Below are 20,870 nucleotides of genomic sequence, written 5' to 3'. Positions count from 1 at the left end.
CCTGATTCATATTAGCCCGATTAGCGAATTGAAATGAATTTTTATCTAACACACTTTTTACTTGCTTTATTCATCCAAATAGCAAACTCATCACCACTCAACTTCACCAACTCTGCTATGTCCCGTGCAGTATCTTGTTGTCAGTCTAATCTAGATCATGTGTAATTGAATGGAATAGATCCCTTTTGGACAAAGTGGAGTCAGATGCTGCAGTGACCACAGGTGTGAGAGGATCTACAATTGGCATCTGGTGTTATCTCTCTGCTTCCACTCCAAATAAAGTTACCTGTTGTTACCTGAACGTCAAATACTAAGAATGGGCGGCCTATGAAAGAATTAGTACTTTCATTAAGTATACTAAACCGGCTAATTGGGAATAGACAAACTGTAAAAAGCCCTCTGAGAAAGCCCCTCTCTAACCTTTGTTAGTAAGCTTTTCTGTAGCCTGCCTGTTGATGTATTTTCGGTTTGAACAGTGCACAACATGAAGAGACGGAACACTGGCGGCTTGTCACAATGCCCCCCGATGACATCACAATAGCGCTGCTGCCTAGAAAACAAGCTGCGCAGAAGAAGTTGTTCTTTGGGTGGGAGGGTGGGCTAGTGGAAGGAGGGGGCAATCTCTTTTTTTCCCGAGTGGTAGGGGGATGACAGGAGAAGGGAAGCGGGGTGGTGAGAAAGGTACAGAGGGCAGGGTTTGGGGGCTGGGAAGGAAAGGGAAAAGATTAGGGTTTGGGGATGATGAAAGGGCTTTCTACGGGTAAGGATGGCAAAGGGTGGCAGTGACGGAAAGTCAGGCAACCTGTCCTGTCCGTCTTTTTGTATCGTGAATTGGAAAGACTGCAAGGGGGAGGGGAGTTGCTTGCGCCCTAAAGGAGGAGTTATTCAGATTCATTGTAGTGGGCGGCGGCTGCAAAACGCACCATTCTTCTTGTTTTTGCTCTGCAAAGCAGCCTTTTCAAGGGTTGGCTTGGGTGACAAAATGTCTTGTGTAGGCGTGGGTTTGTCTCCCTCTCGCTCTCTCTCCCTAAGATGTGTCCGGCATAGGCCAGGGTGCCACTCGAGGCCCAAACCAATTCTGGTTATCGCTTCTCGGCCTTTTGGCTAAGATCAAGTGTAGTATCTGTTCTTATCAGTTTAATATCTGATACGTCCCCTATCTGGGGACCATATATTAAATGGATTTTTAGAACAGGGAGATGGAAAAAGAGCTTGCTCTGTCCACTCCACGCATTGACCTGGTATTGCAGTACCTCCAGGAACGGTGCACCCCTTCTTAACCCAGTTTCCAAAAGCAGAACTCGATTCACCTGATTCATATTAGCCCGATTAGCGAATTGAAATGAATTTTTATCTAACACACTTTTTACTTGCTTTATTCATCCAAATAGCAAACTCATCACCACTCAACTTCACCAACTCTGCTATGTCCCGTGCAGTATCTTGTTGTCAGTCTAATCTAGATCATGTGTAATTGAATGGAATAGATCCCTTTTGGACAAAGTGGAGTCAGATGCTGCAGTGACCACAGGTGTGAGAGGATCTACAATTGGCATCTGGTGTTATCTCTCTGCTTCCACTCCAAATAAAGTTACCTGTTGTTACCTGAACGTCAAATACTAAGAATGGGCGGCCTATGAAAGAATTAGTACTTTCATTAAGTATACTAAACCGGCTAATTGGGAATAGACAAACTGTAAAAAGCCCTCTGAGAAAGCCCCTCTCTAACCTTTGTTAGTAAGCTTTTCTGTAGCCTGCCTGTTGATGTATTTTCGGTTTGAACAGTGCACAACATGAAGAGACGGAACACTGGCGGCTTGTCACAATGCCCCCCGATGACATCACAATAGCGCTGCTGCCTAGAAAACAAGCTGCGCAGAAGAAGTTGTTCTTTGGGTGGGAGGGTGGGCTAGTGGAAGGAGGGGGCAATCTCTTTTTTTCCCGGGTGGTAGGGGGATGACAGGAGAAGGGAAGCGGGTGGTGAGAAAGGTACAGAGGGCAGGGTTTGGGGGCTGGGAAGGAAAGGGAAAAGATTAGGGTTTGGGGATGATGAAAGGGCTTTCTACGGGTAAGGATGGCAAAGGGTGGCAGTGACGGAAAGTCAGGCAACCTGTCCTGTCCGTCTTTTTGTATCGTGAATTGGAAAGACTGCAAGGGGGAGGGGAGTTGCTTGCGCCCTAAAGGAGGAGTTATTCAGATTCATTGCAGTGGGCGGCGGCTGCAAAACGCACCATTCTTCTTGTTTTTGCTCTGCAAAGCAGCCTTTTCAAGGGTTGGCTTGGGTGACAAAATGTCTTGTGTAGGCGTGGGTTTGTCTCCCTCTCGCTCTCTCTCCCTAAGATGTGTCCGGCATAGGCCAGGGTGCCACTCGAGGCCCAAACCAATTCTGGTTATCGCTTCTCGGCCTTTTGGCTAAGATCAAGTGTAGTATCTGTTCTTATCAGTTTAATATCTGATACGTCCCCTATCTGGGGACCATATATTAAATGGATTTTTAGAACAGGGAGATGGAAAAAGAGCTTGCTCTGTCCACTCCACGCATTGACCTGGTATTGCAGTACCTCCAGGAACGGTGCACCCCTTCTTAACCCAGTTTCCAAAAGCAGAACTCGATTCACCTGATTCATATTAGCCCGATTAGCGAATTGAAATGAATTTTTATCTAACACACTTTTTACTTGCTTTATTCATCCAAATAGCAAACTCATCACCACTCAACTTCACCAACTCTGCTATGTCCCGTGCAGTATCTTGTTGTCAGTCTAATCTAGATCATGTGTAATTGAATGGAATAGATCCCTTTTGGACAAAGTGGAGTCAGATGCTGCAGTGACCACAGGTGTGAGAGGATCTACAATTGGCATCTGGTGTTATCTCTCTGCTTCCACTCCAAATAAAGTTACCTGTTGTTACCTGAACGTCAAATACTAAGAATGGGCGGCCTATGAAAGAATTAGTACTTTCATTAAGTATACTAAACCGGCTAATTGGGAATAGACAAACTGTAAAAAGCCCTCTGAGAAAGCCCCTCTCTAACCTTTGTTAGTAAGCTTTTCTGTAGCCTGCCTGTTGATGTATTTTCGGTTTGAACAGTGCACAACATGAAGAGACGGAACACTGGCGGCTTGTCACAATGCCCCCCGATGACATCACAATAGCGCTGCTGCCTAGAAAACAAGCTGCGCAGAAGAAGTTGTTCTTTGGGTGGGAGGGTGGGCTAGTGGAAGGAGGGGGCAATCTCTTTTTTTCCCGGGTGGTAGGGGGATGACAGGAGAAGGGAAGCGGGTGGTGAGAAAGGTACAGAGGGCAGGGTTTGGGGGCTGGGAAGGAAAGGGAAAAGATTAGGGTTTGGGGATGATGAAAGGGCTTTCTACGGGTAAGGATGGCAAAGGGTGGCAGTGACGGAAAGTCAGGCAACCTGTCCTGTCCGTCTTTTTGTATCGTGAATTGGAAAGACTGCAAGGGGGAGGGGAGTTGCTTGCGCCCTAAAGGAGGAGTTATTCAGATTCATTGCAGTGGGCGGCGGCTGCAAAACGCACCATTCTTCTTGTTTTTGCTCTGCAAAGCAGCCTTTTCAAGGGTTGGCTTGGGTGACAAAATGTCTTGTGTAGGCGTGGGTTTGTCTCCCTCTCGCTCTCTCTCCCTAAGATGTGTCCGGCATAGGCCAGGGTGCCACTCGAGGCCCAAACCAATTCTGGTTATCGCTTCTCGGCCTTTTGGCTAAGATCAAGTGTAGTATCTGTTCTTATCAGTTTAATATCTGATACGTCCCCTATCTGGGGACCATATATTAAATGGATTTTTAGAACAGGGAGATGGAAAAAGAGCTTGCTCTGTCCACTCCACGCATTGACCTGGTATTGCAGTACCTCCAGGAACGGTGCACCCCTTCTTAACCCAGTTTCCAAAAGCAGAACTCGATTCACCTGGTTCATATTAGCCCGATTAGCGAATTGAAATGAATTTTTATCTAACACACTTTTTACTTGCTTTATTCATCCAAATAGCAAACTCATCACCACTCAACTTCACCAACTCTGCTATGTCCCGTGCAGTATCTTGTTGTCAGTCTAATCTAGATCATGTGTAATTGAATGGAATAGATCCCTTTTGGACAAAGTGGAGTCAGATGCTGCAGTGACCACAGGTGTGAGAGGATCTACAATTGGCATCTGGTGTTATCTCTCTGCTTCCACTCCAAATAAAGTTACCTGTTGTTACCTGAACGTCAAATACTAAGAATGGGCGGCCTATGAAAGAATTAGTACTTTCATTAAGTATACTAAACCGGCTAATTGGGAATAGACAAACTGTAAAAAGCCCTCTGAGAAAGCCCCTCTCTAACCTTTGTTAGTAAGCTTTTCTGTAGCCTGCCTGTTGATGTATTTTCGGTTTGAACAGTGCACAACATGAAGAGACGGAACACTGGCGGCTTGTCACAATGCCCCCCGATGACATCACAATAGCGCTGCTGCCTAGAAAACAAGCTGCGCAGAAGAAGTTGTTCTTTGGGTGGGAGGGTGGGCTAGTGGAAGGAGGGGGCAATCTCTTTTTTTCCCGGGTGGTAGGGGGATGACAGGAGAAGGGAAGCGGGTGGTGAGAAAGGTACAGAGGGCAGGGTTTGGGGGCTGGGAAGGAAAGGGAAAAGATTAGGGTTTGGGGATGATGAAAGGGCTTTCTACGGGTAAGGATGGCAAAGGGTGGCAGTGACGGAAAGTCAGGCAACCTGTCCTGTCCGTCTTTTTGTATCGTGAATTGGAAAGACTGCAAGGGGGAGGGGAGTTGCTTGCGCCCTAAAGGAGGAGTTATTCAGATTCATTGCAGTGGGCGGCGGCTGCAAAACGCACCATTCTTCTTGTTTTTGCTCTGCAAAGCAGCCTTTTCAAGGGTTGGCTTGGGTGACAAAATGTCTTGTGTAGGCGTGGGTTTGTCTCCCTCTCGCTCTCTCTCCCTAAGATGTGTCCGGCATAGGCCAGGGTGCCACTCGAGGCCAAAACCAATTCTGGTTATCGCTTCTCGGCCTTTTGGCTAAGATCAAGTGTAGTATCTGTTCTTATCAGTTTAATATCTGATACGTCCCCTATCTGGGGACCATATATTAAATGGATTTTTAGAACAGGGAGATGGAAAAAGAGCTTGCTCTGTCCACTCCACGCATTGACCTGGTATTGCAGTACCTCCAGGAACGGTGCACCCCTTCTTAACCCAGTTTCCAAAAGCAGAACTCGATTCACCTGATTCATATTAGCCCGATTAGCGAATTGAAATGAATTTTTATCTAACACACTTTTTACTTGCTTTATTCATCCAAATAGCAAACTCATCACCACTCAACTTCACCAACTCTGCTATGTCCCGTGCAGTATCTTGTTGTCAGTCTAATCTAGATCATGTGTAATTGAATGGAATAGATCCCTTTTGGACAAAGTGGAGTCAGATGCTGCAGTGACCACAGGTGTGAGAGGATCTACAATTGGCATCTGGTGTTATCTCTCTGCTTCCACTCCAAATAAAGTTACCTGTTGTTACCTGAACGTCAAATACTAAGAATGGGCGGCCTATGAAAGAATTAGTACTTTCATTAAGTATACTAAACCGGCTAATTGGGAATAGACAAACTGTAAAAAGCCCTCTGAGAAAGCCCCTCTCTAACCTTTGTTAGTAAGCTTTTCTGTAGCCTGCCTGTTGATGTATTTTCGGTTTGAACAGTGCACAACATGAAGAGACGGAACACTGGCGGCTTGTCACAATGCCCCCCGATGACATCACAATAGCGCTGCTGCCTAGAAAACAAGCTGCGCAGAAGAAGTTGTTCTTTGGGTGGGAGGGTGGGCTAGTGGAAGGAGGGGGCAATCTCTTTTTTTCCCGGGTGGTAGGGGGATGACAGGAGAAGGGAAGCGGGTGGTGAGAAAGGTACAGAGGGCAGGGTTTGGGGGCTGGGAAGGAAAGGGAAAAGATTAGGGTTTGGGGATGATGAAAGGGCTTTCTACGGGTAAGGATGGCAAAGGGTGGCAGTGACGGAAAGTCAGGCAACCTGTCCTGTCCGTCTTTTTGTATCGTGAATTGGAAAGACTGCAAGGGGGAGGGGAGTTGCTTGCGCCCTAAAGGAGGAGTTATTCAGATTCATTGCAGTGGGCGGCGGCTGCAAAACGCACCATTCTTCTTGTTTTTGCTCTGCAAAGCAGCCTTTTCAAGGGTTGGCTTGGGTGACAAAATGTCTTGTGTAGGCGTGGGTTTGTCTCCCTCTCGCTCTCTCTCCCTAAGATGTGTCCGGCATAGGCCAGGGTGCCACTCGAGGCCCAAACCAATTCTGGTTATCGCTTCTCGGCCTTTTGGCTAAGATCAAGTGTAGTATCTGTTCTTATCAGTTTAATATCTGATACGTCCCCTATCTGGGGACCATATATTAAATGGATTTTTAGAACAGGGAGATGGAAAAAGAGCTTGCTCTGTCCACTCCACGCATTGACCTGGTATTGCAGTACCTCCAGGAACGGTGCACCCCTTCTTAACCCAGTTTCCAAAAGCAGAACTTGATTCACCTGATTCATATTAGCCCGATTAGCGAATTGAAATGAATTTTTATCTAACACACTTTTTACTTGCTTTATTCATCCAAATAGCAAACTCATCACCACTCAACTTCACCAACTCTGCTATGTCCCGTGCAGTATCTTGTTGTCAGTCTAATCTAGATCATGTGTAATTGAATGGAATAGATCCCTTTTGGACAAAGTGGAGTCAGATGCTGCAGTGACCACAGGTGTGAGAGGATCTACAATTGGCATCTGGTGTTATCTCTCTGCTTCCACTCCAAATAAAGTTACCTGTTGTTACCTGAACGTCAAATACTAAGAATGGGCGGCCTATGAAAGAATTAGTACTTTCATTAAGTATACTAAACCGGCTAATTGGGAATAGACAAACTGTAAAAAGCCCTCTGAGAAAGCCCCTCTCTAACCTTTGTTAGTAAGCTTTTCTGTAGCCTGCCTGTTGATGTATTTTCGGTTTGAACAGTGCACAACATGAAGAGACGGAACACTGGCGGCTTGTCACAATGCCCCCCGATGACATCACAATAGCGCTGCTGCCTAGAAAACAAGCTGCGCAGAAGAAGTTGTTCTTTGGGTGGGAGGGTGGGCTAGTGGAAGGAGGGGGCAATCTCTTTTTTTCCCGGGTGGTAGGGGGATGACAGGAGAAGGGAAGCGGGTGGTGAGAAAGGTACAGAGGGCAGGGTTTGGGGGCTGGGAAGGAAAGGGAAAAGATTAGGGTTTGGGGATGATGAAAGGGCTTTCTACGGGTAAGGATGGCAAAGGGTGGCAGTGACGGAAAGTCAGGCAACCTGTCCTGTCCGTCTTTTTGTATCGTGAATTGGAAAGACTGCAAGGGGGAGGGGAGTTGCTTGCGCCCTAAAGGAGGAGTTATTCAGATTCATTGCAGTGGGCGGCGGCTGCAAAACGCACCATTCTTCTTGTTTTTGCTCTGCAAAGCAGCCTTTTCAAGGGTTGGCTTGGGTGACAAAATGTCTTGTGTAGGCGTGGGTTTGTCTCCCTCTCGCTCTCTCTCCCTAAGATGTGTCCGGCATAGGCCAGGGTGCCACTCGAGGCCCAAACCAATTCTGGTTATCGCTTCTCGGCCTTTTGGCTAAGATCAAGTGTAGTATCTGTTCTTATCAGTTTAATATCTGATACGTCCCCTATCTGGGGACCATATATTAAATGGATTTTTAGAACAGGGAGATGGAAAAAGAGCTTGCTCTGTCCACTCCACGCATTGACCTGGTATTGCAGTACCTCCAGGAACGGTGCACCCCTTCTTAACCCAGTTTCCAAAAGCAGAACTCGATTCACCTGATTCATATTAGCCCGATTAGCGAATTGAAATGAATTTTTATCTAACACACTTTTTACTTGCTTTATTCATCCAAATAGCAAACTCATCACCACTCAACTTCACCAACTCTGCTATGTCCCGTGCAGTATCTTGTTGTCAGTCTAATCTAGATCATGTGTAATTGAATGGAATAGATCCCTTTTGGACAAAGTGGAGTCAGATGCTGCAGTGACCACAGGTGTGAGAGGATCTACAATTGGCATCTGGTGTTATCTCTCTGCTTCCACTCCAAATAAAGTTACCTGTTGTTACCTGAACGTCAAATACTAAGAATGGGCGGCCTATGAAAGAATTAGTACTTTCATTAAGTATACTAAACCGGCTAATTGGGAATAGACAAACTGTAAAAAGCCCTCTGAGAAAGCCCCTCTCTAACCTTTGTTAGTAAGCTTTTCTGTAGCCTGCCTGTTGATGTATTTTCGGTTTGAACAGTGCACAACATGAAGAGACGGAACACTGGCGGCTTGTCACAATGCCCCCCGATGACATCACAATAGCGCTGCTGCCTAGAAAACAAGCTGCGCAGAAGAAGTTGTTCTTTGGGTGGGAGGGTGGGCTAGTGGAAGGAGGGGGCAATCTCTTTTTTTCCCGGGTGGTAGGGGGATGACAGGAGAAGGGAAGCGGGTGGTGAGAAAGGTACAGAGGGCAGGGTTTGGGGGCTGGGAAGGAAAGGGAAAAGATTAGGGTTTGGGGATGATGAAAGGGCTTTCTACGGGTAAGGATGGCAAAGGGTGGCAGTGACGGAAAGTCAGGCAACCTGTCCTGTCCGTCTTTTTGTATCGTGAATTGGAAAGACTGCAAGGGGGAGGGGAGTTGCTTGCGCCCTAAAGGAGGAGTTATTCAGATTCATTGCAGTGGGCGGCGGCTGCAAAACGCACCATTCTTCTTGTTTTTGCTCTGCAAAGCAGCCTTTTCAAGGGTTGGCTTGGGTGACAAAATGTCTTGTGTAGGCGTGGGTTTGTCTCCCTCTCGCTCTCTCTCCCTAAGATGTGTCCGGCATAGGCCAGGGTGCCACTCGAGGCCCAAACCAATTCTGGTTATCGCTTCTCGGCCTTTTGGCTAAGATCAAGTGTAGTTTGGGAGGGTACTACCTTGGTTGGTGCTGAAAGGTGCCAGGGTATTGCACAACTGCTGGCCTTGGGGGAGTGTGCATCGTAGGATGTCATAGCCCTCTTGTGACGGACGGTTACCTGGGCAACGTGAGGCGGTCACTTTTTTATTTTCAAACTCATCCTTCAAAAAAAAAAAAAAAAAAAAATCTGTTCTTATCAGTTTAATATCTGATACGTCCCCTATCTGGGGACCATATATTAAATGGATTTTTAGAACAGGGAGATGGAAAAAGAGCTTGCTCTGTCCACTCCACGCATTGACCTGGTATTGCAGTACCTCCAGGAACGGTGCACCCCTTCTTAACCCAGTTTCCAAAAGCAGAACTCGATTCACCTGATTCATATTAGCCCGATTAGCGAATTGAAATGAATTTTTATCTAACACACTTTTTACTTGCTTTATTCATCCAAATAGCAAACTCATCACCACTCAACTTCACCAACTCTGCTATGTCCCGTGCAGTATCTTGTTGTCAGTCTAATCTAGATCATGTGTAATTGAATGGAATAGATCCCTTTTGGACAAAGTGGAGTCAGATGCTGCAGTGACCACAGGTGTGAGAGGATCTACAATTGGCATCTGGTGTTATCTCTCTGCTTCCACTCCAAATAAAGTTACCTGTTGTTACCTGAACGTCAAATACTAAGAATGGGCGGCCTATGAAAGAATTAGTACTTTCATTAAGTATACTAAACCGGCTAATTGGGAATAGACAAACTGTAAAAAGCCCTCTGAGAAAGCCCCTCTCTAACCTTTGTTAGTAAGCTTTTCTGTAGCCTGCCTGTTGATGTATTTTCGGTTTGAACAGTGCACAACATGAAGAGACGGAACACTGGCGGCTTGTCACAATGCCCCCCGATGACATCACAATAGCGCTGCTGCCTAGAAAACAAGCTGCGCAGAAGAAGTTGTTCTTTGGGTGGGAGGGTGGGCTAGTGGAAGGAGGGGGCAATCTCTTTTTTTCCCGGGTGGTAGGGGGATGACAGGAGAAGGGAAGCGGGTGGTGAGAAAGGTACAGAGGGCAGGGTTTGGGGGCTGGGAAGGAAAGGGAAAAGATTAGGGTTTGGGGATGATGAAAGGGCTTTCTACGGGTAAGGATGGCAAAGGGTGGCAGTGACGGAAAGTCAGGCAACCTGTCCTGTCCGTCTTTTTGTATCGTGAATTGGAAAGACTGCAAGGGGGAGGGGAGTTGCTTGCGCCCTAAAGGAGGAGTTATTCAGATTCATTGCAGTGGGCGGCGGCTGCAAAACGCACCATTCTTCTTGTTTTTGCTCTGCAAAGCAGCCTTTTCAAGGGTTGGCTTGGGTGACAAAATGTCTTGTGTAGGCGTGGGTTTGTCTCCCTCTCGCTCTCTCTCCCTAAGATGTGTCCGGCATAGGCCAGGGTGCCACTCGAGGCCCAAACCAATTCTGGTTATCGCTTCTCGGCCTTTTGGCTAAGATCAAGTGTAGTATCTGTTCTTATCAGTTTAATATCTGATACGTCCCCTATCTGGGGACCATATATTAAATGGATTTTTAGAACAGGGAGATGGAAAAAGAGCTTGCTCTGTCCACTCCACGCATTGACCTGGTATTGCAGTACCTCCAGGAACGGTGCACCCCTTCTTAACCCGGTTTCCAAAAGCAGAACTCGATTCACCTGATTCATATTAGCCCGATTAGCGAATTGAAATGAATTTTTATCTAACACACTTTTTACTTGCTTTATTCATCCAAATAGCAAACTCATCACCACTCAACTTCACCAACTCTGCTATGTCCCGTGCAGTATCTTGTTGTCAGTCTAATCTAGATCATGTGTAATTGAATGGAATAGATCCCTTTTGGACAAAGTGGAGTCAGATGCTGCAGTGACCACAGGTGTGAGAGGATCTACAATTGGCATCTGGTGTTATCTCTCTGCTTCCACTCCAAATAAAGTTACCTGTTGTTACCTGAACGTCAAATACTAAGAATGGGCGGCCTATGAAAGAATTAGTACTTTCATTAAGTATACTAAACCGGCTAATTGGGAATAGACAAACTGTAAAAAGCCCTCTGAGAAAGCCCCTCTCTAACCTTTGTTAGTAAGCTTTTCTGTAGCCTGCCTGTTGATGTATTTTCGGTTTGAACAGTGCACAACATGAAGAGACGGAACACTGGCGGCTTGTCACAATGCCCCCCGATGACATCACAATAGCGCTGCTGCCTAGAAAACAAGCTGCGCAGAAGAAGTTGTTCTTTGGGTGGGAGGGTGGGCTAGTGGAAGGAGGGGGCAATCTCTTTTTTTCCCGGGTGGTAGGGGGATGACAGGAGAAGGGAAGCGGGTGGTGAGAAAGGTACAGAGGGCAGGGTTTGGGGGCTGGGAAGGAAAGGGAAAAGATTAGGGTTTGGGGATGATGAAAGGGCTTTCTACGGGTAAGGATGGCAAAGGGTGGCAGTGACGGAAAGTCAGGCAACCTGTCCTGTCCGTCTTTTTGTATCGTGAATTGGAAAGACTGCAAGGGGGAGGGGAGTTGCTTGCGCCCTAAAGGAGGAGTTATTCAGATTCATTGCAGTGGGCGGCGGCTGCAAAACGCACCATTCTTCTTGTTTTTGCTCTGCAAAGCAGCCTTTTCAAGGGTTTGCTTGGGTGACAAAATGTCTTGTGTAGGCGTGGGTTTGTCTCCCTCTCGCTCTCTCTCCCTAAGATGTGTCCGGCATAGGCCAGGGTGCCACTCGAGGCCCAAACCAATTCTGGTTATCGCTTCTCGGCCTTTTGGCTAAGATCAAGTGTAGTATCTGTTCTTATCAGTTTAATATCTGATACGTCCCCTATCTGGGGACCATATATTAAATGGATTTTTAGAACAGGGAGATGGAAAAAGAGCTTGCTCTGTCCACTCCACGCATTGACCTGGTATTGCAGTACCTCCAGGAACGGTGCACCCCTTCTTAACCCAGTTTCCAAAAGCAGAACTCGATTCACCTGATTCATATTAGCCCGATTAGCGAATTGAAATGAATTTTTATCTAACACACTTTTTACTTGCTTTATTCATCCAAATAGCAAACTCATCACCACTCAACTTCACCAACTCTGCTATGTCCCGTGCAGTATCTTGTTGTCAGTCTAATCTAGATCATGTGTAATTGAATGGAATAGATCCCTTTTGGACAAAGTGGAGTCAGATGCTGCAGTGACCACAGGTGTGAGAGGATCTACAATTGGCATCTGGTGTTATCTCTCTGCTTCCACTCCAAATAAAGTTACCTGTTGTTACCTGAACGTCAAATACTAAGAATGGGCGGCCTATGAAAGAATTAGTACTTTCATTAAGTATACTAAACCGGCTAATTGGGAATAGACAAACTGTAAAAAGCCCTCTGAGAAAGCCCCTCTCTAACCTTTGTTAGTAAGCTTTTCTGTAGCCTGCCTGTTGATGTATTTTCGGTTTGAACAGTGCACAACATGAAGAGACGGAACACTGGCGGCTTGTCACAATGCCCCCCGATGACATCACAATAGCGCTGCTGCCTAGAAAACAAGCTGCGCAGAAGAAGTTGTTCTTTGGGTGGGAGGGTGGGCTAGTGGAAGGAGGGGGCAATCTCTTTTTTTCCCGGGTGGTAGGGGGATGACAGGAGAAGGGAAGCGGGTGGTGAGAAAGGTACAGAGGGCAGGGTTTGGGGGCTGGGAAGGAAAGGGAAAAGATTAGGGTTTGGGGATGATGAAAGGGCTTTCTACGGGTAAGGATGGCAAAGGGTGGCAGTGACGGAAAGTCAGGCAACCTGTCCTGTCCGTCTTTTTGTATCGTGAATTGGAAAGACTGCAAGGGGGAGGGGAGTTGCTTGCGCCCTAAAGGAGGAGTTATTCAGATTCATTGCAGTGGGCGGCGGCTGCAAAACGCACCATTCTTCTTGTTTTTGCTCTGCAAAGCAGCCTTTTCAAGGGTTGGCTTGGGTGACAAAATGTCTTGTGTAGGCGTGGGTTTGTCTCCCTCTCGCTCTCTCTCCCTAAGATGTGTCCGGCATAGGCCAGGGTGCCACTCGAGGCCCAAACCAATTCTGGTTATCGCTTCTCGGCCTTTTGGCTAAGATCAAGTGTAGTATCTGTTCTTATCAGTTTAATATCTGATACGTCCCCTATCTGGGGACCATATATTAAATGGATTTTTAGAACAGGGAGATGGAAAAAGAGCTTGCTCTGTCCACTCCACGCATTGACCTGGTATTGCAGTACCTCCAGGAACGGTGCACCCCTTCTTAACCCAGTTTCCAAAAGCAGAACTCGATTCACCTGATTCATATTAGCCCGATTAGCGAATTGAAATGAATTTTTATCTAACACACTTTTTACTTGCTTTATTCATCCAAATAGCAAACTCATCACCACTCAACTTCACCAACTCTGCTATGTCCCGTGCAGTATCTTGTTGTCAGTCTAATCTAGATCATGTGTAATTGAATGGAATAGATCCCTTTTGGACAAAGTGGAGTCAGATGCTGCAGTGACCACAGGTGTGAGAGGATCTACAATTGGCATCTGGTGTTATCTCTCTGCTTCCACTCCAAATAAAGTTACCTGTTGTTACCTGAACGTCAAATACTAAGAATGGGCGGCCTATGAAAGAATTAGTACTTTCATTAAGTATACTAAACCGGCTAATTGGGAATAGACAAACTGTAAAAAGCCCTCTGAGAAAGCCCCTCTCTAACCTTTGTTAGTAAGCTTTTCTGTAGCCTGCCTGTTGATGTATTTTCGGTTTGAACAGTGCACAACATGAAGAGACGGAACACTGGCGGCTTGTCACAATGCCCCCCGATGACATCACAATAGCGCTGCTGCCTAGAAAACAAGCTGCGCAGAAGAAGTTGTTCTTTGGGTGGGAGGGTGGGCTAGTGGAAGGAGGGGGCAATCTCTTTTTTTCCCGGGTGGTAGGGGGATGACAGGAGAAGGGAAGCGGGTGGTGAGAAAGGTACAGAGGGCAGGGTTTGGGGGCTGGGAAGGAAAGGGAAAAGATTAGGGTTTGGGGATGATGAAAGGGCTTTCTACGGGTAAGGATGGCAAAGGGTGGCAGTGACGGAAAGTCAGGCAACCTGTCCTGTCCGTCTTTTTGTATCGTGAATTGGAAAGACTGCAAGGGGGAGGGGAGTTGCTTGCGCCCTAAAGGAGGAGTTATTCAGATTCATTGCAGTGGGCGGCGGCTGCAAAACGCACCATTCTTCTTGTTTTTGCTCTGCAAAGCAGCCTTTTCAAGGGTTGGCTTGGGTGACAAAATGTCTTGTGTAGGCGTGGGTTTGTCTCCCTCTCGCTCTCTCTCCCTAAGATGTGTCCGGCATAGGCCAGGGTGCCACTCGAGGCCCAAACCAATTCTGGTTATCGCTTCTCGGCCTTTCGGCTAAGATCAAGTGTAGTCCCTTCATTGGGTTTGCCTTGGTCTTGGCTGGGAGGGGCCCGGGCTTGCACAACCGCCGGCCTCGGGGATTGTTGCGCCTTTTGGTGCTTACGTCCCCTTATGGCTGGTGGTTCCTGGGCTCGGGAGGCGATCACCTGCGGCACTGCGCTTTTGTGTGGTGGCCGATGACCGTTTTCTGACATTTGCGGATGAAATCTCATCTGTTCTTATCAGTTTAATATCTGATACGTCCCCTATCTGGGGACCATATATTAAATGGATTTTTAGAACAGGGAGATGGAAAAAGAGCTTGCTCTGTCCACTCCACGCATTGACCTGGTATTGCAGTACCTCCAGGAACGGTGCACCCCTTCTTAACCCAGTTTCCAAAAGCAGAACTCGATTCACCTGATTCATATTAGCCCGATTAGCGAATTGAAATGAATTTTTATCTAACACACTTTTTACTTGCTTTATTCATCCAAATAGCAAACTCATCACCACTCAACTTCACCAACTCTGCTATGTCCCGTGCAGTATCTTGTTGTCAGTCTAATCTAGATCATGTGTAATTGAATGGAATAGATCCCTTTTGGACAAAGTGGAGTCAGATGCTGCAGTGACCACAGGTGTGAGAGGATCTACAATTGGCATCTGGTGTTATCTCTCTGCTTCCACTCCAAATAAAGTTACCTGTTGTTACCTGAACGTCAAATACTAAGAATGGGCGGCCTATGAAAGAATTAGTACTTTCATTAAGTATACTAAACCGGCTAATTGGGAATAGACAAACTGTAAAAAGCCCTCTGAGAAAGCCCCTCTCTAACCTTTGTTAGTAAGCTTTTCTGTAGCCTGCCTGTTGATGTATTTTCGGTTTGAACAGTGCACAACATGAAGAGACGGAACACTGGCGGCTTGTCACAATGCCCCCCGATGACATCACAATAGCGCTGCTGCCTAGAAAACAAGCTGCGCAGAAGAAGTTGTTCTTTGGGTGGGAGGGTGGGCTAGTGGAAGGAGGGGGCAATCTCTTTTTTTCCCGGGTGGTAGGGGGATGACAGGAGAAGGGAAGCGGGTGGTGAGAAAGGTACAGAGGGCAGGGTTTGGGGGCTGGGAAGGAAAGGGAAAAGATTAGGGTTTGGGGATGATGAAAGGGCTTTCTACGGGTAAGGATGGCAAAGGGTGGCAGTGACGGAAAGTCAGGCAACCTGTCCTGTCCGTCTTTTTGTATCGTGAATTGGAAAGACTGCAAGGGGGAGGGGAGTTGCTTGCGCCCTAAAGGAGGAGTTATTCAGATTCATTGCAGTGGGCGGCGGCTGCAAAACGCACCATTCTTCTTGTTTTTGCTCTGCAAAGCAGCCTTTTCAAGGGTTGGCTTGGGTGACAAAATGTCTTGTGTAGGCGTGGGTTTGTCTCCCTCTCGCTCTCTCTCCCTAAGATGTGTCCGGCATAGGCCAGGGTGCCACTCGAGGCCCAAACCAATTCTGGTTATCGCTTCTCGGCCTTTTGGCTAAGATCAAGTGTAGTATCTGTTCTTATCAGTTTAATATCTGATACGTCCCCTATCTGGGGACCATATATTAAATGGATTTTTAGAACAGGGAGATGGAAAAAGAGCTTGCTCTGTCCACTCCACGCATTGACCTGGTATTGCAGTACCTCCAGGAACGGTGCACCCCTTCTTAACCCAGTTTCCAAAAGCAGAACTCGATTCACCTGATTCATATTAGCCCGATTAGCGAATTGAAATGAATTTTTATCTAACACACTTTTTACTTGCTTTATTCATCCAAATAGCAAACTCATCACCACTCAACTTCACCAACTCTGCTATGTCCCGTGCAGTATCTTGTTGTCAGTCTAATCTAGATCATGTGTAATTGAATGGAATAGATCCCTTTTGGACAAAGTAGAGTCAGATGCTGCAGTGACCACAGGTGTGAGAGGATCTACAATTGGCATCTGGTGTTATCTCTCTGCTTCCACTCCAAATAAAGTTACCTGTTGTTACCTGAACGTCAAATACTAAGAATGGGCGGCCTATGAAAGAATTAGTACTTTCATTAAGTATACTAAACCGGCTAATTGGGAATAGACAAACTGTAAAAAGCCCTCTGAGAAAGCCCCTCTCTAACCTTTGTTAGTAAGCTTTTCTGTAGCCTGCCTGTTGATGTATTTTCGGTTTGAACAGTGCACAACATGAAGAGACGGAACACTGGCGGCTTGTCACAATGCCCCCCGATGACATCACAATAGCGCTGCTGCCTAGAAAACAAGCTGCGCAGAAGAAGTTGTTCTTTGGGTGGGAGGGTGGGCTAGTGGAAGGAGGGGGCAATCTCTTTTTTTCCCGGGTGGTAGGGGGATGACAGGAGAAGGGAAGCGGGTGGTGAGAAAGGTACAGAGGGCAGGGTTTGGGGGCTGGGAAGGAAAGGGAAAAGATTAGGGTTTGGGGATGATGAAAGGGCTTTCTACGGGTAAGGATGGCAAAGGGTGGCAGTGACGGAAAGTCAGGCAACCTGTCCTGTCCGTCTTTTTGTATCGTGAATTGGAAAGACTGCAAGGGGGAGGGGAGTTGCTTGCGCCCTAAAGGAGGAGTTATTCAGATTCATTGCAGTGGGCGGCGGCTGCAAAACGCACCATTCTTCTTGTTTTTGCTCTGCAAAGCAGCCTTTTCAAGGGTTGGCTTGGGTGACAAAATGTCTTGTGTAGGCGTGGGTTTGTCTCCCTCTCGCTCTCTCTCCCTAAGATGTGTCCGGCATAGGCCAGGGTGCCACTCGAGGCCCAAACCAATTCTGGTTATCGCTTCTCGGCCTTTTGGCTAAGATCAAGTGTAGTATCTGTTCTTATCAGTTTAATATCTGATACGTCCCCTATCTGGGGACCATATATTAAATGGATTTTTAGAACAGGGAGATGGAAAAAGAGCTTGCTCTGTCCACTCCACGCATTGACCTGGTATTGCAGTACCTCCAGGAACGGTGCACCCCTTCTTAACCCAGTTTCCAAAAGCAGAACTCGATTCACCTGATTCATATTAGCCCGATTAGCGAATTGAAATGAATTTTTATCTAACACACTTTTTACTTGCTTTATTCATCCAAATAGCAAACTCATCACCACTCAACTTCACCAACTCTGCTATGTCCCGTGCAGTATCTTGTTGTCAGTCTAATCTAGATCATGTGTAATTGAATGGAATAGATCCCTTTTGGACAAAGTGGAGTCAGATGCTGCAGTGACCACAGGTGTGAGAGGATCTACAATTGGCATCTGGTGTTATCTCTCTGCTTCCACTCCAAATAAAGTTACCTGTTGTTACCTGAACGTCAAATACTAAGAATGGGCGGCCTATGAAAGAATTAGTACTTTCATTAAGTATACTAAACCGGCTAATTGGGAATAGACAAACTGTAAAAAGCCCTCTGAGAAAGCCCCTCTCTAACCTTTGTTAGTAAGCTTTTCTGTAGCCTGCCTGTTGATGTATTTTCGGTTTGAACAGTGCACAACATGAAGAGACGGAACACTGGCGGCTTGTCACAATGCCCCCCGATGACATCACAATAGCGCTGCTGCCTAGAAAACAAGCTGCGCAGAAGAAGTTGTTCTTTGGGTGGGAGGGTGGGCTAGTGGAAGGAGGGGGCAATCTCTTTTTTTCCCGGGTGGTAGGGGGATGACAGGAGAAGGGAAGCGGGTGGTGAGAAAGGTACAGAGGGCAGGGTTTGGGGGCTGGGAAGGAAAGGGAAAAGATTAGGGTTTGGGGATGATGAAAGGGCTTTCTACGGGTAAGGATGGCAAAGGGTGGCAGTGACGGAAAGTCAGGCAACCTGTCCTGTCCGTCTTTTTGTATCGTGAATTGGAAAGACTGCAAGGGGGAGGGGAGTTGCTTGCGCCCTAAAGGAGGAGTTATTCAGATTCATTGCAGTGGGCGGCGGCTGCAAAACGCACCATTCTTCTTGTTTTTGCTCTGCAAAGCAGCCTTTTCAAGGGTTGGCTTGGGTGACAAAATGTCTTGTGTAGGCGTGGGTTTGTCTCCCTCTCGCTCTCTCTCCCTAAGATGTGTCCGGCATAGGCCAGGGTGCCACTCGAGGCCCAAACCAATTCTGGTTATCGCTTCTCGGCCTTTTGGCTAAGATCAAGTGTAGTATCTGTTCTTATCAGTTTAATATCTGATACGTCCCCTATCTGGGGACCATATATTAAATGGATTTTTAGAACAGGGAGATGGAAAAAGAGCTTGCTCTGTCCACTCCACGCATTGACCTGGTATTGCAGTACCTCCAGGAACGGTGCACCCCTTCTTAACCCAGTTTCCAAAAGCAGAACTCGATTCACCTGATTCATATTAGCCCGATTAGCGAATTGAAATGAATTTTTATCTAACACACTTTTTACTTGCTTTATTCATCCAAATAGCAAACTCATCACCACTCAACTTCACCAACTCTGCTATGTCCCGTGCAGTATCTTGTTGTCAGTCTAATCTAGATCATGTGTAATTGAATGGAATAGATCCCTTTTGGACAAAGTGGAGTCAGATGCTGCAGTGACCACAGGTGTGAGAGGATCTACAATTGGCATCTGGTGTTATCTCTCTGCTTCCACTCCAAATAAAGTTACCTGTTGTTACCTGAACGTCAAATACTAAGAATGGGCGGCCTATGAAAGAATTAGTACTTTCATTAAGTATACTAAACCGGCTAATTGGGAATAGACAAACTGTAAAAAGCCCTCTGAGAAAGCCCCTCTCTAACCTTTGTTAGTAAGCTTTTCTGTAGCCTGCCTGTTGATGTATTTTCGGTTTGAACAGTGCACAACATGAAGAGACGGAACACTGGCGGCTTGTCACAATGCCCCCCGATGACATCACAATAGCGCTGCTGCCTAGAAAACAAGCTGCGCAGAAGAAGTTGTTCTTTGGGTGGGAGGGTGGGCTAGTGGAAGGAGGGGGCAATCTCTTTTTTTCCCGGGTGGTAGGGGGATGACAGGAGAAGGGAAGCGGGTGGTGAGAAAGGTACAGAGGGCAGGGTTTGGGGGCTGGGAAGGAAAGGGAAAAGATTAGGGTTTGGGGATGATGAAAGGGCTTTCTACGGGTAAGGATGGCAAAGGGTGGCAGTGACGGAAAGTCAGGCAACCTGTCCTGTCCGTCTTTTTGTATCGTGAATTGGAAAGACTGCAAGGGGGAGGGGAGTTGCTTGCGCCCTAAAGGAGGAGTTATTCAGATTCATTGCAGCGGGCGGCGGCTGCAAAACGCACCATTCTTCTTGTTTTTGCTCTGCAAAGCAGCCTTTTCAAGGGTTGGCTTGGGTGACAAAATGTCTTGTGTAGGCGTGGGTTTGTCTCCCTCTCGCTCTCTCTCCCTAAGATGTGTCCGGCATAGGCCAGGGTGCCACTCGAGGCCCAAACCAATTCTGGTTATCGCTTCTCGGCCTTTTGGCTAAGATCAAGTGTAGTATCTGTTCTTATCAGTTTAATATCTGATACGTCCCCTATCTGGGGACCATATATTAAATGGATTTTTAGAACAGGGAGATGGAAAAAGAGCTTGCTCTGTCCACTCCACGCATTGACCTGGTATTGCAGTACCTCCAGGAACGGTGCACCCCTTCTTAACCCAGTTTCCAAAAGCAGAACTCGATTCACCTGATTCATATTAGCCCGATTAGCGAATTGAAATGAATTTTTATCTAACACACTTTTTACTTGCTTTATTCATCCAAATAGCAAACTCATCACCACTCAACTTCACCAACTCTGCTATGTCCCGTGCAGTATCTTGTTGTCAGTCTAATCTAGATCATGTGTAATTGAATGGAATAGATCCCTTTTGGACAAAGTGGAGTCAGATGCTGCAGTGACCACAGGTGTGAGAGGATCTACAATTGGCATCTGGTGTTATCTCTCTGCTTCCACTCCAAATAAAGTTACCTGTTGTTACCTGAACGTCAAATACTAAGAATGGGCGGCCTATGAAAGAATTAGTACTTTCATTAAGTATACTAAACCGGCTAATTGGGAATAGACAAACTGTAAAAAGCCCTCTGAGAAAGCCCCTCTCTAACCTTTGTTAGTAAGCTTTTCTGTAGCCTGCCTGTTGATGTATTTTCGGTTTGAACAGTGCACAACATGAAGAGACGGAACACTGGCGGCTTGTCACAATGCCCCCCGATGACATCACAATAGCGCTGCTGCCTAGAAAACAAGCTGCGCAGAAGAAGTTGTTCTTTGGGTGGGAGGGTGGGCTAGTGGAAGGAGGGGGCAATCTCTTTTTTTCCCGGGTGGTAGGGGGATGACAGGAGAAGGGAAGCGGGTGGTGAGAAAGGTACAGAGGGCAGGGTTTGGGGGCTGGGAAGGAAAGGGAAAAGATTAGGGTTTGGGGATGATGAAAGGGCTTTCTACGGGTAAGGATGGCAAAGGGTGGCAGTGACGGAAAGTCAGGCAACCTGTCCTGTCCGTCTTTTTGTATCGTGAATTGGAAAGACTGCAAGGGGGAGGGGAGTTGCTTGCGCCC

The 20,870-nt window shown here is 46.8% G+C and overlaps 15 non-coding genes across 15 annotated transcripts; all 15 read left to right on the top strand.

The window, feature by feature from the left end:
• Nucleotides 1-1,084: 1,084 nt before the first annotated feature.
• LOC142262791 (U2 spliceosomal RNA) lies at nucleotides 1,085-1,275 on the top strand. Its single transcript, XR_012730063.1, has one exon. It is a non-coding gene; the product is annotated as a U2 spliceosomal RNA (small nuclear RNA).
• A 1,117-nt stretch (nucleotides 1,276-2,392) lies between these two features.
• Nucleotides 2,393-2,583, top strand: LOC142262790 (U2 spliceosomal RNA). The gene has a single exon (XR_012730062.1). It is a non-coding gene; the product is annotated as a U2 spliceosomal RNA (small nuclear RNA).
• Nucleotides 2,584-3,700: 1,117 nt separating this feature from the next.
• LOC142262789 (U2 spliceosomal RNA) lies at nucleotides 3,701-3,891 on the top strand. Its single transcript, XR_012730061.1, has one exon. It is a non-coding gene; the product is annotated as a U2 spliceosomal RNA (small nuclear RNA).
• Nucleotides 3,892-5,008: 1,117 nt separating this feature from the next.
• Nucleotides 5,009-5,199, top strand: LOC142262788 (U2 spliceosomal RNA). Its single transcript, XR_012730060.1, has one exon. It is a non-coding gene; the product is annotated as a U2 spliceosomal RNA (small nuclear RNA).
• Nucleotides 5,200-6,316: 1,117 nt separating this feature from the next.
• On the top strand, nucleotides 6,317-6,507 carry LOC142262787 (U2 spliceosomal RNA). Its single transcript, XR_012730059.1, has one exon. It is a non-coding gene; the product is annotated as a U2 spliceosomal RNA (small nuclear RNA).
• A 1,117-nt stretch (nucleotides 6,508-7,624) lies between these two features.
• Nucleotides 7,625-7,815, top strand: LOC142262785 (U2 spliceosomal RNA). The gene has a single exon (XR_012730057.1). It is a non-coding gene; the product is annotated as a U2 spliceosomal RNA (small nuclear RNA).
• A 1,294-nt stretch (nucleotides 7,816-9,109) lies between these two features.
• LOC142262885 (U2 spliceosomal RNA) lies at nucleotides 9,110-9,304 on the top strand. The gene has a single exon (XR_012730145.1). It is a non-coding gene; the product is annotated as a U2 spliceosomal RNA (small nuclear RNA).
• A 1,117-nt stretch (nucleotides 9,305-10,421) lies between these two features.
• Nucleotides 10,422-10,612, top strand: LOC142262784 (U2 spliceosomal RNA). The gene has a single exon (XR_012730056.1). It is a non-coding gene; the product is annotated as a U2 spliceosomal RNA (small nuclear RNA).
• A 1,117-nt stretch (nucleotides 10,613-11,729) lies between these two features.
• Nucleotides 11,730-11,920, top strand: LOC142262783 (U2 spliceosomal RNA). The gene has a single exon (XR_012730055.1). It is a non-coding gene; the product is annotated as a U2 spliceosomal RNA (small nuclear RNA).
• Nucleotides 11,921-13,037: 1,117 nt separating this feature from the next.
• On the top strand, nucleotides 13,038-13,228 carry LOC142262781 (U2 spliceosomal RNA). Its single transcript, XR_012730054.1, has one exon. It is a non-coding gene; the product is annotated as a U2 spliceosomal RNA (small nuclear RNA).
• Nucleotides 13,229-14,550: 1,322 nt separating this feature from the next.
• Nucleotides 14,551-14,735, top strand: LOC142262876 (U2 spliceosomal RNA). Its single transcript, XR_012730138.1, has one exon. It is a non-coding gene; the product is annotated as a U2 spliceosomal RNA (small nuclear RNA).
• Nucleotides 14,736-15,852: 1,117 nt separating this feature from the next.
• On the top strand, nucleotides 15,853-16,043 carry LOC142262780 (U2 spliceosomal RNA). Its single transcript, XR_012730053.1, has one exon. It is a non-coding gene; the product is annotated as a U2 spliceosomal RNA (small nuclear RNA).
• Nucleotides 16,044-17,160: 1,117 nt separating this feature from the next.
• LOC142262779 (U2 spliceosomal RNA) lies at nucleotides 17,161-17,351 on the top strand. The gene has a single exon (XR_012730052.1). It is a non-coding gene; the product is annotated as a U2 spliceosomal RNA (small nuclear RNA).
• Nucleotides 17,352-18,468: 1,117 nt separating this feature from the next.
• On the top strand, nucleotides 18,469-18,659 carry LOC142262778 (U2 spliceosomal RNA). Its single transcript, XR_012730051.1, has one exon. It is a non-coding gene; the product is annotated as a U2 spliceosomal RNA (small nuclear RNA).
• Nucleotides 18,660-19,776: 1,117 nt separating this feature from the next.
• Nucleotides 19,777-19,967, top strand: LOC142262777 (U2 spliceosomal RNA). The gene has a single exon (XR_012730050.1). It is a non-coding gene; the product is annotated as a U2 spliceosomal RNA (small nuclear RNA).
• The last annotated feature ends 903 nt before the right edge of the window (nucleotides 19,968-20,870 follow it).

This window comes from Anomaloglossus baeobatrachus, unplaced genomic scaffold (genome assembly GCF_048569485.1).
Source record: "Anomaloglossus baeobatrachus isolate aAnoBae1 unplaced genomic scaffold, aAnoBae1.hap1 Scaffold_2531, whole genome shotgun sequence".
Taxonomy (NCBI): Eukaryota; Metazoa; Chordata; class Amphibia; order Anura; family Aromobatidae; genus Anomaloglossus; species Anomaloglossus baeobatrachus.
The sequence above is the reverse complement of the archived record's forward strand: the minus strand, read 5'-3'. Positions and strand labels throughout refer to the sequence as shown.